We start from the raw sequence: 14,312 nt of genomic DNA on the forward strand, positions 1-14,312 counted from the left end.
CCCTCCCTTTCTCCTGCCTTCTCCCCATTTCCTGATCCAGAGCACCGTCCATCCTCCTCAGGCTCACTCCGTCCTCCCCACTCCCTCCTCCCCCCAGCGCTCCTACTTCCTGCTGCCCCCTACTCCGTCATCCCGCATCACCCCACACCCCTCTTCCTGCGGTATCCACCCCCTCCGGCTCCAACTGCCCGCCTGCCTCCTCTCCCTCCAGCATCCTCTCTCCTGCCTCCTCTGGGCCAGGAGTCTAAGCTCTGACCTTGGGCTCCTTTCAAGGACATGGGCACCTCTGGCAGCAGCCCTCCCCCCATGGACTGCTGAGGGGGCTGGATGCGCCTGGCCCATGGTTGGCGCTAGGGGTCAGTGTCGGCTGGAGCCTAGGGGCGTGAAGTTACCTCCCGTGGCCTCTGCCCCAGCGTGGCCACAAGGCTCGAGGGCGGCGATGGTCCTCACCTTTCTGACCTCGAGCTGGTGCGCCACGGTTACCGAGTATGGCCACTGCGTCTCACAGCATCACTGGGTGCCCTTTCCACTTAGCGGTCTCCAAAATCTTCCTCATACCCTCCCAGGCTGTCTTTGTTAAAGGCTGTGTCATGTGCATTCAGTGGGTCCGTCATGATCGCTAGGGCTCCTTAGTGACAGGCACCCCTGTTCTGGTGTGACGATGCATATGGGGGCACGGGGGCTCCAAGCACTTACTCCTCCCGCCTCGGAGGATGCGGTCTGCCTCCTCTGTGCTCTGAGCTTCAGCAGCGTGTTTGTGGTACCCAGAGACCCCCGGCCAGAACCCTCCATGGTTCCTTGACCCGCAGACCTTCCCTTGTGGTGAGAAGTGCACGGTGACTCTGCTCTGCTCAATCTGCGCGTCTCTTAGTGAGATGAACAAGCGTATTCTATCAGCCCCCTTTTTATTGTGAACTACCTGTTCGTGTCATTTCCCATCCTTTTGCCCTCTAAGAAATTGATCCGTAGGAACTCCTCACCCATTAAGGACATTAGAACTGGAAATATCTTCCCACAGTTTCATATCTTCTTCTAAGTTTGATTTGGGTTTTCCTCCCCAAGCAAATACTTGATTCTCGTGTGGTTGAATCTGTTGTAAGCAGCATGGAGGGTTTTTGTGATTTAGAAACACTTTTCTTAGTTACAGTAGCGTTAGAGTAAGCTTTATCTGTGACTTGCAGCTGCTGTGGCTACTCCCTCCAACACTTGTGCAGGGTTTCCCCAACTATTCTGGTGCCACGTGGGTGCTCCCCAGTTTCTGTGCACCTTCCGCCCAGGGGGGGCTGGGGGTACAGAGGGTGGTGCGGGCTCCAGGACTGCCCCAGAAGGGCAGGTGTCAGCAGGCCTTCCTGCCGCTCACTCCTTCTCTCTGTCCTCATGGGCGGGGCCCTCCCAGTGGGAAGGGCCTGAGCCAGGAGGGCCAGAGTGGACCCTCTGTGCCCGGGGCTGCTGACCAGGCCCAGGGCCAGGACTGGGGCAGGGGGCCTGGGGAGTGAGCTCAGCGCTTGCTGTCACTTCTGCCCCCAGGTTGGGTGTCAGGTGGGGCCCCGCTGGAAGGGGAGCGGGAGGGCACAGGGGTTGACTGTGAGCTCAGCCAGCACTGCATCCACAGCCTCGCTCTGCACGGCCCCTGACCCACAGGAACCGGCTGGGCAGCGACACTCAGGGCCTCACCCGCAGGCAGCATCCTGCTCAGCTGGGCCCCGCCTGCCTCCTGCTTCTGTCCATGAGCCTCAGCCCAGCCCCAGCACAGCAGCGGCCCTGGCCTGGCACACCCTGGCCACAGGCCGCCCCATCCACCGCATCTCCCCGGGTGTCCGAGCCTCCTCGCCAGATGCAGGAAGGCAGCCTGCCTTACCGGCCTGCCCCCACTCCCGGCTCCAGTTTTCTCCACACTGGGCACCGGCAAACACTTGGGAACATGGTCCTGATTCCCGGTTTCCTGAAGTCCACGAGGCGAGCTGCGGGGCAGTTAGGCCGCGCGTCACAACCGCGGAGCTCGCTGGCCCCGGAGCCGGGCTCCGCAAGCAGACCTGCGGCGATGAGAGGCTGTGCAGCCAGCGAAGCCGCTCAGTGCTGCTGGAGAGCCTGCGTGCAGCAGCGAAGACCAAATAAATTAAAACTTTTCAATTAAGAAAATAAAGATTGAGGGACAAATTAAACAAAAAAATAAGAGCAGTTTTGATCAACACGCACACAGTAGGGGTCGGGGAGGGCATGCTGGCCGGGACGCTGGGGACACGCCACATGGAGATGGGGCCCCAGGAAAGGAGGTGACCCAACTGTGTTCCTCTCACAACCTCAACAAACTCAAACCCACGGAAACAGAAGGACAAGGCGCCCTGCTGTCCCGCGTGTCATAACCAACGTGTCCTACGGAAATGAACCAGTTCACAGAAGCCTCGATGCACGGCTGACGGGCTTGACCGAGGGGATGCATGGAACCAGGGGCTGCCCGTGCCTCTTGAGCGTATGTGCAAGGGCCCCAGGACTGACCGCACACGAGGGGGAGGGCAGAACTCAGGAAGTGCTGCCCGAGGTTTCATGAGGAACAGTTTCTGCCACTAAGTCGGGAGCCAGAAGCCCATCATGGCCTGACCCCTCAGGGGCCGCAGGGGCCGGGCATGTGTGAGGAGTGTGGACGGGCTTCTGTCCCTGGCAGCAGGAGGTCCGAGGTGGGGCGGAGTCAGGGCCCGTGATTCGGCCCGATGCGTGAATGCTGGTGCTTCAGGGGCCCAGGGGCAGCCTTGACCCAGGGGGCACCTGGATGCAGCTGCACCCTGCATCATCCTGCACATGGGCACAGAGGCCGGCCACTCGGACCTGCAGCAAAAACCCCTGCCGGGCTCCAGGCTCGGCTCGAGCCCTCGGAAGCCAGGAGAGGCCTGTGGCTTGCTGGCCAGGCCAGCCAGGGACCAAGGGGCAGCAGCTCCTCCTAGGGGAAGCCCGTGGAGCCCTGCCAGGGCTGGGGGTGAAGGCTCTGTGCAGACACCCGCTGCTCTCCCAGCTTCAGGCAGGGAAGGCTCAGGAGGTGGTTCTCCCAGGTGTTTCAGCTCCCGGCCCACCCATCCTAGGAAGCAGATGGACTGGGCAGAGGGGGGCACTGCCCCCATGAATCCTTCCCTGATAAGGGGCAGGGGTGGGTGGCACCCTCATCCAGCCCTGTGTATGGTCTGAAGAAACCCTGAGGGCTTCCTGGAGGAGCTGGTCCTGCCGAGCTGTGAAACAAACCTGTTTGGTTGCGAGGCACATGCTTCATGGGCCTGTGATTGTAAGAAAGGGTTATGAAAATGTGTGTGTGCCTGTGTGATCTGATGTCTGAGGAAAAAACAACAAAAACTTCAGGACATTTCAAAAATACACGTGTAGCGAAAATGCACAGTGCCCGGGGAGGGCTCTGCTTGGTGTGTCCGGAGCCCAGAAAGCACTGACTCGTACACGGGGCCTCACTAAGTTCTTGCTGATCGTTAACAAACAAACAAAAAGCAACCTCATACATTTGGAAACAGCTCTAATAGTTCATGGTTCTAAGAAGACATCATAAAGAGATTAGAAGTACTTCAACATGGTGACGCTAACAGGCGCAGGAGGTGGCAACCACGTGTTTCAGCAGAAATGCGAGCCTTCCTGTGATTTAAAAGAGTCACTGGAGACCCTGGAAATGGTGGGCGGCTGGGGCGACAGGAGGCTGGTGGCAGAATGGGGCAGAGCCTCTGAGTGAGAGAGGAGGACGAAGGAGGTCACAGGAGGCCTGGGAGCTGGTCCTTCCAAAGGCCTGGAGCCCATGAGCGTGTCTACCAGCGAGCAGGAAGCTCAGGGACCCCAGGGCAGGGACAGCCCCCTAGGAGCCAGGGGATGGAGGCTGCAGTCTCTTCACTGAGTGGAGAGACGGAGTGGCCAGCAGGCTGAAGCATAAGCTGCTCCCCAGACCCGGCTGAGCTCCTCACCGCCGCTGGGCAGCCTGTCCTCACTGTTGGTCTCTGCTGACTGTGGTTGGCACAGCGGGCGAGGAAGCTAGAGAGAAGACGCCCCACGCCACCTGCCGAGAGTGAGGGCAGCTCAGGGCCAGAAGAGACGTGCTGCAGCGGCTGAGAGCGTGGGGCCTCGCCTCAGGCACCGGCCCCTCCCTCCCGGCGCCCTGGCGGCTCCTCACCGACAGGACCAGACCCTGCGATCGCACACCTGGACGAGCACCCCAGAGAAATGAAAACACAAGTCACGGCAGCCCCCTTCCCAACAGCCCTACGTGGGGACGAGGTGCAGGGGTGGTCCCGCCCCTCCACTGACCTGTTGGCAGCAAGGGGGTGATGGCCATGACCCATTAGGGATTCTCTCCGGAGAACCGGGTGGCCTGCCAAGGCCAGTCCCCCACCTTGCACCGTGTGTGCGATTTCTCTGCTGCGAGGACCAGATGCTCACAGCCGCCCCTGGCATGGGGCCGTGTCCTCACAGGCCCAGGTCGTGGGCCCTCCCGTGTCAACAGTCACCTGCCTGCATGTGACACGCCTTCCGGCCATGCATCTTTCCTCCTCACAACTTTTCTCCCACCTGCTTCTAAGTCCCCCGATGACACAGAATCATGGCGACAAGAGCTAATGCAACCTGAGGAATACAAGACTGCACCCTAGACCACTGTAAGCCGAGTCCTGGCAAAGAGCTGCCCGAGTGTCCTGCTTCGGAGGGAATCCTGGGCACACGGACTCCTTGTCCCTCAGTGCTGGTCATTTCCTCAAACTGCAGAACAGAAGGAAAAGTGTCTCCTCCCAAGCTCCGCATCTACAGGGCCCAGCAGAGACCCGACACTGACGCCAGCAGTTCTGAGGCAGAAATGGGTCAGGCTGAGCTAGGAGCTGCAGACAAGCTTTCTATCTATAGCCTCCTTGAGGAAAGCGGTGTCTTTGAACACAGGCCTTTGGGGAAACGGGGGCTGGCAGGTCCTGTATTGCGGCACAAGAGCTGCCTCCGCTCGGCCCCCGGCCCGAGGTCTGGGAGCAGAGCCGGTCCCCAGCAGCCCGTCCTGGACAGAGTGTCTGCCTGCTGCTGGGGGACGGCGCTGGGGACCAAGGGCTCCTCTCCAGGCTCCACCGGCTCCTGAGACTCAGTCACCAGGCGGCCTCCAGGCTGCCCTCGTGCTGGTGGCCAGCCCCGCGCCCATCCACAGGGCGTCCCGCACTGCCTCTCGTGGACATTCAGCTGCCTGGCACCCTCCTGTGGGTGCCCAGGAACCACGACCCTAGGTGCCCCTCGGTCCTCTGCCTTCGTTAGTTGTTCGGCTGCTCAGTCGTGTCCGACTCTTTGCAACCCCACGGACTGCAGCACGCCAGGCTTCCCTGTCCTCCACTATCTCCTGGAATTTGCTCAGATTCATGTCCATTGAGTTGTGATGCCATCCAACCATCTCATCCTCTGTCGTCCCCTTCTCCTCCTGCCCTCCATCTTTCCCAGCCTCAGGGTCTTTTCCAATGAGGCAGTTCTTCACATCAGGCGGGAAAAGTATTGCAGCTTCAGCGTCAACATCAGCCCTTCCAGTGTGTATTCAGGATTGATTTCCTTTAGGAACCACCTACTAATATGTGTCCAGACACACTAACTGTGGAAATAAAGGTTTTATACTAAAGACCCTTCTCTTAAAGTCCTTCAGGGCCCCTGAGCAGAACGAAGACCCTTGTGGTTGGAGCAGAACCCTTCTGACCGACACTGGAGAGCACCACATCTGAGGGCTGACCAGTCAGGAGGACCAGGCTGGTCTCCAGGTTCCCCATCACCCCTCCTGCCCGCATCATCCTAACAGCCAGGGGCCACAGTGTCTCCTGCTCCAGTGAGACCCTGGGCACCCCTGGCCAGCACCTGCAGCAGCCCAGATCTCACGGTCTCCATTAATTCCATTACAAGTGTCCACCCACAGGTGTGCATTTGTGGATACGTTTTAGGTGTGATCTTGCTGAGGCCACGACCTTAGGAATCTCCTGGCAACCCAGTGGTTAGGACTTGGCACCCATTGCCAGTGGCCTGGGTTCGATCCCTGCTTGGGGAACTAAGATCTCACAAGCCACACGCAGTGCAGCTTAAAAAAAAAAAAGCAAACAACAGCAACTAAACCCACCTTTTCCCTTCCATTTTGAGTTCACAGTGTGGAGCTCCACACCGTGACTTCTCCCACCTGTGCCCAGCAGGACCCCAAGCAGGCCCGTGAAGCAGCGGCGTCTCACCTCTGCTGACACACCTCCTGCATCTGCGTGGCATCCCGTGAACTGCCGTGCTCGGCCTACGCACACACGGGCTGTCGCTGGTCCACACCTGGCTCTTCACTCCACATGGCTCTGCCCCCTCCTCCTTCTTCACCCCTCTCCCCACCTGGAGCCCTCTCTGCTGTGCTCCCAGGGCCTGGAGCTTGGGGTCAGCCTCACACACGGCTGGGGCCGTGCTAGTGGGAGTCCAGCACAGTCTCCGCATGACCCCATGTTTCTGCCACCACAGGCAAAGCTAAAACAGTCTCCCTGTGTCCTCCTTTCTGTGGGATGGCCTGATTCCCAGGAGAGAAAGTTCTAGGTCAAAGGTCACATATCATTTCAGCTTTGCCAGACTGCTTTCCAAACAATCATTCCTCCAGACAGCACCACTAACATCAGGACACATATATTTGCTTTGATGGAGTTTGCGTCTCATGCGAAGTCTGACTGCAGGGCGATGAAAGCAGTCAATTCTAAAGGAAACCCACCCTGAATTTTAAGTTGGGTAATGTGATTCTCACACTTTATTCTTCTTTTTCAAAACTGTTTAAATTATTCTTGTTCTTTGCATCTCCTTGTGTAAGTTTTAGAAGCAGCATGTCTCTATCTACAAAAAGTCTTGCTGGGATTTTCACTGGAATTCTAATTAATTTGTAAATCAACTTAAGGAGAACTGAGATCTTCACTTCATCGAGTCTTTCTGTGAATGAACATGTATGACTCTCCGTTTATTTGTCTTAAACTCCTCCCCTCGTGTGTTTAACGGAAGTGCTGTGCCGCACCGGAAGCTAACATGGCCTTGCAGGCCAACCGCACTTCCGTGGTCTCGGCCTCGCTGGGTCCTCACGCAGCACGTGAGCTTCCTCCAGCTGCACGCAGGGGCTTCTCTTGGCACACAGGTTCTAGGGCACACGGGCTCAGCAGGTGCAGCACGAGGGCTTAGTTGCTCTGTGGCATGTGGAATCTTAGTTCCTGGACCAGGGATGGGACCCATATTCCCGGCACTGGAAAGTGGATTCTTAACCACTGGACCACCAAGTTCTTAAATATAAAAGTGTGCAACACTCAATCAAAAGTAAAGAGGTATATCAGGAAATAAGATGCACTCACAGGGACAGGTGAGAGAAACTGACCCAACAGAGATGAAGACAGCGGAGCTATTTGACAAGGACTTTAAAGAAACACACTAAATGCACTCAAGGAGAGAAAGACAAGATGAACAAATCTGGGCTGGAGGAGACCTGGAGACAAAAACAAACCAGTGGAAATTCTAAGGACATACACGGAACAACTAAACTCAGCTCAGCGGACAGCTGTGACGCACACCTACAGGTAAAGAGAGGGCAGGTCGGAGGAGCCCACGCAGGCTGAGGCAGAGAGTGAGGGGCACACAAGCTAAGACAAAGCAAAGCAGACCCTGGGGTCCAGGGGGGAAGGTCAGGAATATCTCTAACTGAGGTCTAGACGAAGAGCAGAAAGAGAGCGAAGCGTCCAAAATACGTGAGAAACAAGGGCTGAGACTTTCCCCAACTGACAAGAGATGTCAAGCTTCAGCTGCTAGACGCACAGCGAGCACCGAGAAGGGTAAACACAGGGAAAACACACCCAGGCCCAGTGCAGTGAGCCTGACGACTGAGGATAGAGAAGAGAGCTTGAAGCACCCAGGAAGGCGCGCCACCTTCAAAGGAGTGACAGTGAGAGAGACAGAAGGCATGGAAACGGAAGGCAGTGGAGTAACATCCGCAGAACGCTGCTGCTGCTGCTAAGTCACGTCAGTCGTGTCCGGCTCTTCGCGACGTCATGGACTGTAGCCTACCAGGCTCCTCCATCCATGGGCTTTCCCAGGCAAGAGTACTGGAGTGGGGTGCCGTTGCCTGCTCCGCTCAGAATGCCAGCAGAAACAAACGCCAGCCTATACTTCCACACCCAGTGAGAGCGTCCCTGAAAAATAAAGAACAAAAGAAGTCTTCAGAGAAACAAAAACTGGCAGAATCCATCACCAGGAAGCCCACACCAAATGAAATACCAGAAGGTGCTCTCCAGGGAGGGAAAAAAAAGTGACCCCATTTAGAAGTTCAAAATGCTAGGACTGAAGAGGGCCTGGTTTCAATCCCAGGTCAGGGAACTAAGATCCCACAAGCCACATGGTCAAGAAAGAAAGAAAGATAAGGACTCAACCAGGTGAATCAGGTAAGTCAAAAAATAATGACAATGACATAATTCCCAGTGAATTCCACAGGCCCCCACTGTGGCCAGCACACTCTGGGAGGGGTCCACTGCACGTATGGTGGTAACCTGCTGTACTCAGCTTTGTGGGGTATCTCAAAATCGACAAGCACAGGTGAGGAATGCGGGGGAAAGTCCTTGTAGACCTTCCTTTCCCTCCTCAGGAGTTTTACTCAGCTCTCAATTTTATCTCCTTCAGCTGGACCACTTCTTTCATTCAGTCTGCAGACAACTGGCCACGCTCCTCACCAGCTCCAGTCTGCAGGTCACCCTTCTGAGCCTGGCCGTGCCCTCCAGCAGGAATTGCTGTCTGCTCTGCTCAATGTTGAATCCTCAGCACCTACAACACACTTAGGCACGCAGGAGTCAAGGAATACATTTAGGTGAGACACTGAATTATTACCATTCATTGCCTATATTAGATGAATAAATTACACCCATAGATTACAGATTTTTTTTTAATTTACAAAATTGCCTCTTTCTTTCAAAACCACTGTCTCTATGTCTTACTCTCCAGCTCCAGTTGTCAGTGCTCTTAGAATCCTGAGATCCAGACTTTGCTCTAAGTCAGAGAACTGACCCGCTGACCGCCCGGGCCCAGCGAGGCTTCATCCTCACCCGGTCGGACCTGAGAAGCCCACCCACCACCGCCCTGCTGGTCTGAGGATCAGGCCCAGCCTACTGGGGGGCGTGGCTACACTCACCCGGCCCCTCAGGTACCGCCCCCGACACAGCCTGAGGCCCGCCCAAGGCCCCGCCCCCCGCCTGGTCCGGCGGACGCGAGGCCCCGCCCCCACTCTGCGCCCCGCCCCAGCGCGGGCCCCAAGGCAGCCCCTCGGTCGGAAGTAGGCCGTGTTCCTCCGGGTCTGCAGGCTGGAGACAGTCCGTCGTCGTGTCTAAGTCAGTCACTCCCGCAGTCTATCAGCAGATGGGCCAAAGAGACGACTGACTGGCCCGAAGTCAGTTCCTACCGACGCCGCTTTGGTCTTCCTGTGTGTGCACGCGCGCCGGGTGCCACTGAGCTTACGCAGCCCGGGGAGACGCGCGCTTGCGAGAAGGGGCGAGGGGTTCGCTGGGTAGGGCCCCCCCGCTCCCCGCAGCCGCGGGCCTAGGGGGCGGGGCCTCTCGGGGCGGGGCCAGTGAGGCGGACCCCCCGAGGGAGGAGCGAACGCCGGCGCGCTCCGATGACGTCATGGCGCCCTGTGCGCCTCCGCGCGTGCGCGCTCCCTGCGGGCCCTCCTCCCGGGGCACGCTGGGAGCCCCGACGCGCGGCGCAGAGTATGCGTCTGCGCATTGCCTCTTGGCTTGCTTGTCTCGCGTGGTCGTGGGATCCGCTCTTTGGGGTCCTGCAAGTTACACGACCGAGGGCTTGCCAGTCAGACTTTCCTTCTCCAGTTGAGTAACCCCGACCTTATTCCCCACAGAACCGACCCCTGGGAAGGACAGACAGCCCTGGCAGAACGCACTCGCCCGGATGGCGCCCGGCCTTGGGATGGGCCTTGGGATAGCCACCCGGCCTCGTGCAGCTTTTGCCCGAGGCCCGGGGAGGTGGGCGGGCAGCTCCCGTGGTGAAGAGAATGACCTAAGTGGGACAGCGCCTCGGTGGCTGAGGACTCGGGTTGTGACGAGGGCTAGCTGAAAACAGTCAGTGTCAGCCTGTGGAGATTGCTTGCGGACATTGAATACGTCTGAACTGTTGTTACAGTTAAACGCTCCGGAAACAAACTCTCAGAAGGACAGCGTGGAGAGTGGAGTGCAGTTTAGTACACCAGCGGTCGGAGGCGGAGTCTCCTCTTTAGCCAGGGACTCCGACCAACTTTTGTGAAAACCTTATATATCTTAAGTGTACTGCTCAAGCCCACAGCTCCAAATTCCTTAACCCTAGCCTGGAAAGTGTTAAAGGGAAATACAATCAGGTTACAGCCATGAGTCATAATCAGAAGGGGCAGCTGGTTATACATTGCAGCCTACACTGATGGGGGCCATAAAGATTACAGAGCTGATTAACTACGTAGGGGAGTATTGCATTCTTTTTGGCGACGGGAAATCTTGGTATGGAATCTTGTGTTTATCAGTCTGGGAGTACAGTTCCGCCGTAGGCATGTTATCCCCATGGCTACCAGGCACATAGTCCAAAGTTCACTGAAAGTGCAAGATGGCGTTTCCTTCTTTTTCAAGATGGAGTCAGCTCAGCCTGTTCCTTTCCTGCTTCACAGTGACACACACGGGCCGTGACGTCAGGTTGCTTACGTGTCTGTTCACATACTTGCGTCTGTTCGTGTACACATACCTATTCTTTGTTGTTCAGTTCCTAAGTCGTGCCTGTCCCTTTGTGACCCCGTGGGTCGCAACACACCAGTCTTTGCTGTCCTTCACTATCTCCCAGAGTTTGCTCAAACTCATGTCACTTGAGTCAGTGATGCTATCCAACCATCTCATCCTCTGTCATCCCCTTCTCCTCCCGCCCTTAATCTTCCTCAGCATCAGGGTCTTTGCAATGAGTTTGCTCTTTGCATCATCAAGTATTGGAGCTTCAGCTTCAGCACAGCCCTCCCAATGACTATTCAGGGTTGATATCCTTTACTATAGATTGGTTTGATCTCCTTGCAGTCCAGGGGACTCTCAAGCGTCTTCTTCAACACCACAGTTCAAAAGCATCAGTTCTTCAGTTCTCGGCCTTCTTTATGGTCCAACTCTCACATCTGTACGTGACTACTGGAAAAACCACAGCTTTGACTGTACAGACCTTTGTCCGCAAAGTGACGTCTCTGCTTTTACTACACCGTCTAGGTTTGTCATAGCTTTCCTTCCAAGGAGCAAGTGTCCTTTAATTTCGTGGCTGCAGTCTTCGTCCGCAGTAATTTGGGAGCCCAAGGAAAGAAAATATGTCACTGTTTCCACTTTTCCCCTCTATTTGCCATGAAGTGATGGGACTGGATGTCATGATCTTAGTTTTTTGAAAGTTGAGTTTTAAGCCAGCTTTTTTACTCTCCTGTTTGACCAGCAGCAAGAGGCTCGTTGGTTTCTCTTCACTTTCTGCCATTAGAGCTGTATCATCTCCATATCTGAGGTTGTTGATATTTCTCCCAGCAATCTTGATTTCAGCTTGTGCTTCCTCCAGCCTGGCATTTCACATGGTGTACTCTGCATATAAGTTAAATTAACAGGGTGACAATATGCAGCCTTGCCATACTCATGTTTGGTATGTCACAGACCCTCCCACGTGTGCCCATGAAACTTTTAGCCAAGATAGAGTCTACCACAGAGCCCTTGAGTAGCTTAGCATCATTCCCCTTTGACCTCCAAGGAGCCTTTCTGTTTGTGTTAGGGGAGGTCTCTCGGCTTCAAGAATGAGAAATATGTGGTTTAGGCAGGGCCCAGCCTCCTCCCAGAAGGCAATGGCACCCCACTCCAGTACTCTTGCCTAGAAAATCCCATGGACGGAGGAGCCTGGTAGGCTGCAGTCCACGGGGTCGCTAGAGTCGGACACGACTGAGCGACTTCACTTTCACTTTTCACTTTCATGCATTGGAGAAGGCAGTGGCAACCCACTCCAGTGTTCTTGCCTGGAGAATCCCAGGGACAGGGAAGCCTGGTGGGCTGCCCTCTGTGGGGTCGCAGAGAGTCGGACACGACTGAAGCGACGTAGCAGATAGCAGAAAGGGAATGAATCTCCAGTTGCTTTACCCTGGGGGCGGAAGGGGGCATCTGCCTTCTTGCCTTGGTCAGAAGTCTGAAATGGGCCTTAGGGGTTACAATCAAGGTATCCACAGGCGGACTCTCTCCAGAAGGTCCAGGGGAGAACTTCGGGCTTGGCCTTTTCCAGCGCCGAGAGAGAGAGAGAGAGAGAGAGAGAGAGAGAGAGAGAGAGAGAGAGAGAGAGAGGGGTAGAGAGAGAGAGGGGGAGAGAGAGGGAGAGAGAGAGAGGGAGAGAGATGGAGAGGGACAGAGAGAGAGAGAGAGAGAGAGCGAGAGAGAGAGAGAGAGAGAGAGCGAGCCTCATGCACCCTCGAGGCAGCGTGGCTGCAGCTCCCGCTTCCGCTGTCACTCTCGCTCTCTGACTTTGGCTTCTCTGCTTCCCTTTATGGATCTTTATGACTACCTGGCTCCTCTCTGATTTTGGCTTCTCTGCTTCTCCTTCATGGATCTTTATGACTACCCGGCTCCTCTCTGATTTTGGCTTCTCTGCTTCTCCTTCATGGATCTTTATGACTACCTGGCCTGTCCAAGTAGTCCAGGACAGTCTCCCCACCTCAGGGTTCTTAACTTGGTCGCATCTGCAGAGACCCCCTTGTCGTCTAAGATAACTTGCAGCTTTGGGGATTAGGGCATGACCATCTCTGGGGGCTGTTATTCTGCCCACTGTTCCTTATCTCTCGTTTTTACTTGTAAAATGGTATTGTGTGTACAGGAGCAGGAGGAGCGCAGCACAGGTGTCAGGCCGTTTTCTCCTGGAGGATGATGACTGCTTAGGTTTTCCATTCCCTCGGCTGCCATACTTGACCCGGATAAAAGCAGAGCCCCATCCGCCTGCTCCCCCCGCCCCCGTGTGTCCCCCCGCCCCCGTGTGTGCCCACCTTACTGTGTCACCCCAGGTACGCCATATGCATTCCAACACATGTGAGTAATAAACACACCCCCCTGAAGCTTTCTAACGATCTTTGCTGAAGGCTGCTGTGCAATCACGAGGGTGGGTCAAGTCATGACACTCGTTATGGTTAGGCCTAGAGGGGAGTGAAACAGATGTGTTATGATGCTTTTAACGTTTTTCTGATAGACATTTAGATTGTTTCCAGGTTTGGACAGTTGCAAAATGCTGTAGACATTCTGAACATGTCTCCTTGGCTCATGTGTGAATATTCCTCTTGATTGATACACAGAAATGGAGGGGTGTATAGTGTTTACATAAGCCAAACTCCACATTTGTTACCTGAAAAACTGGGTTTGCTTCATGGTGGATCTCGAGCCAAAAGATATAAACAAGCCAAAGATTGGGAGAAGAAAGGATTATTATTCAGAGCAAGTAAGAACACAGTGACCTTTCCCAAAGCACTGTCTCCCGCCAGAGCCCGAGGCTTGTGTGATTGAAGTCAGGAGGGTCAGAGGAGGTCATCTCCACCCCTTCGGTGCAGTAGGTCTGGCGGCTGAGACTTGAGGCTCATCGTCACCAGTGAAACGGAACCGAGAGGCTACAGCCGGTGGACCACCTTGGCTGTGGTTACTGCTCTCGCCTGATGGCAGTGTTTGCTTCTGCGTTCCTTTTTCCCTTAGGACCAATTCCTAAGACCTGTTCAAGAGCCAGTATCCTGCCCAGGCTTAGATCACGGAATGGCTTTGGTCAAAATGGCTTCTCGTCTGTCAGGAAAGCCATGCCTGTTTCTCTTTCCCGGGACACCCTACTATGTCTGTGTGTGCATGCGTGCCCTACCATGCCTGCTTACACACACACACACCCCCCTACCGTGTCTGCTCACACACACACACACACACACACACACACACACGCGTTTCACCAGCCAGGACAAATAACATCTTTTCCTTTCTGGCAGCAAAAAGAAGTGATTCAGGTATCTGATTTCCGTGCTCTGGGAAACGCCACGTCTGCCTGCCGCGGGGAGGAGGCAGACGAAGCTCCGTCGCCCGTTTCCGTGGGGTGGTCGCGGCTCCCCGCGCCTGCGCCCGCCTCCTCCCCACGCGGCGGCCTGCCCCGGTGCTGGGCGACGAAGTGGAAAGTCAGACAGGGACGGCAGCTTCTACCCGGGAGCTCAGCGGAAAGCGGCGCAGCCTAGCTCGGGGGCACAGGCTCGGCGCGCGTCTCAGAAAGAGCCCGGGCCAGGCGGGGAGGGCCGAGGTCGC

The 14,312-nt window shown here is 55.9% G+C and overlaps 1 long non-coding RNA gene across 3 annotated transcripts; it reads right to left on the minus strand.

Moving 5' to 3' along the window:
• Nucleotides 1-3,494: 3,494 nt before the first annotated feature.
• LOC139180629 (uncharacterized) lies at nucleotides 3,495-9,582 on the minus strand. Of its 3 annotated transcripts, none has more exons than XR_011564863.1 (3): nucleotides 8,706-9,582; nucleotides 6,210-8,171; nucleotides 3,495-4,039 (listed from the first exon to the last, which is right to left on the minus strand). It is a non-coding gene; the product is annotated as an uncharacterized lncRNA (long non-coding RNA). The 3 variants fall into 3 exon arrangements; XR_011564864.1 differs by having other exon boundaries at nucleotides 4,288-8,171; XR_011564862.1 differs by having other exon boundaries at nucleotides 3,495-8,171.
• Nucleotides 9,583-14,312: the final 4,730 nt, after the last annotated feature.

Source organism: Bos indicus, chromosome 29, assembly GCF_029378745.1.
Source record: "Bos indicus isolate NIAB-ARS_2022 breed Sahiwal x Tharparkar chromosome 29, NIAB-ARS_B.indTharparkar_mat_pri_1.0, whole genome shotgun sequence".
In the NCBI taxonomy this organism is placed as follows: Eukaryota; Metazoa; Chordata; class Mammalia; order Artiodactyla; family Bovidae; genus Bos; species Bos indicus.